The sequence below is a fragment of the Diachasma alloeum genome, unplaced genomic scaffold (genome assembly GCF_001412515.2).
Source record: "Diachasma alloeum isolate Michigan unplaced genomic scaffold, Dall2.0 Dall_scaffold_00401, whole genome shotgun sequence".
In the NCBI taxonomy this organism is placed as follows: domain Eukaryota; kingdom Metazoa; phylum Arthropoda; class Insecta; order Hymenoptera; family Braconidae; genus Diachasma; species Diachasma alloeum.
This window is the reverse complement of record NW_021680540.1, coordinates 362,053-363,084: the sequence shown is the minus strand read 5'-3', so window position 1 is coordinate 363,084 and position 1,032 is coordinate 362,053.

Sequence of the window (1,032 nt, the reverse complement as noted above, 5' to 3'; positions counted from 1 at the left end):
ATTGTATTCCCTTATGGTTGCTATCGTAAGACGCCCTAACCACTAGTCTACCATGCAATTCGTAAAACCTCTACTTCAAATCTTCCATATTAATTCCATCTCGGTTTTTTTCGACTTGAATGTTTTATTATTCAGTTGATAGAAATATTAAGTGATTCAACTACAGTTTAATCGGTAAATTAATTCAATAATGAATAATAATAATTATTATTATTAATTACAATAATAATTGTAACAATTAGGATTACTGTTGAATGGCGATTCTTCTTCTTTTCGTAATAGTTAGCGATTAACATGTGACTTCAACACCTACAATGTCACCATTTTTTTACGATTACACCCTTAATATTTTACCCTCAAGTTTCCACCCTTACCATTCAATCNATGACCAAGCTCCGGGCCAACGCTGGCTGAGGCTTGGTTATCGAGCTCCGGCATGCCAATGTCCGGTCAAGGCTTGGCCAGATCTGTCAACCAAGGCTCGGTTACCCGCCCTTCTCCCGAGACTCAAGCCCTGGTCCCCAGGGATGGCCGAACCTCGGTCCAAGCCTGGGCGCCCAGACTTGGCAAGCCCAGGCTTGTGCCAGGCTTGGCCCGTTTCTCCAACACTGGCATTTCGTACGTGGGAAGGTTGAATTAAGGTCGGATTAAGGTCGGATCAAGGTCGGATTAAGATCGGATCAAGGTCGGATCAAAGTCAGATTAAGGTCGGATCAAGGTCGGATTAAAATCGGGTCAAGGTTGATATTGAATACATGAAAATATACATCAAAAAATCTATATGAATGAATGAAAAATATTGAATGGTTGTACCCCACTAGGAGAGGCGTTGGTTGGGGCCTCTCTTGATAGTTACAGCTTATTATACTCAGGATACGGATAAAATAAGAGACAGAGAAAAGGGGCAAGGGCAGCGCGCGTATCTGGGAGACCCGGGTTCGATTCCCGGCTGGGTGAAGCGGAAATTTTTTCTCTCTAAATTCTAATTCTCTTAGAATTCTTTAATGCCTAAAGGAGGTTAGGCGGTGTTTG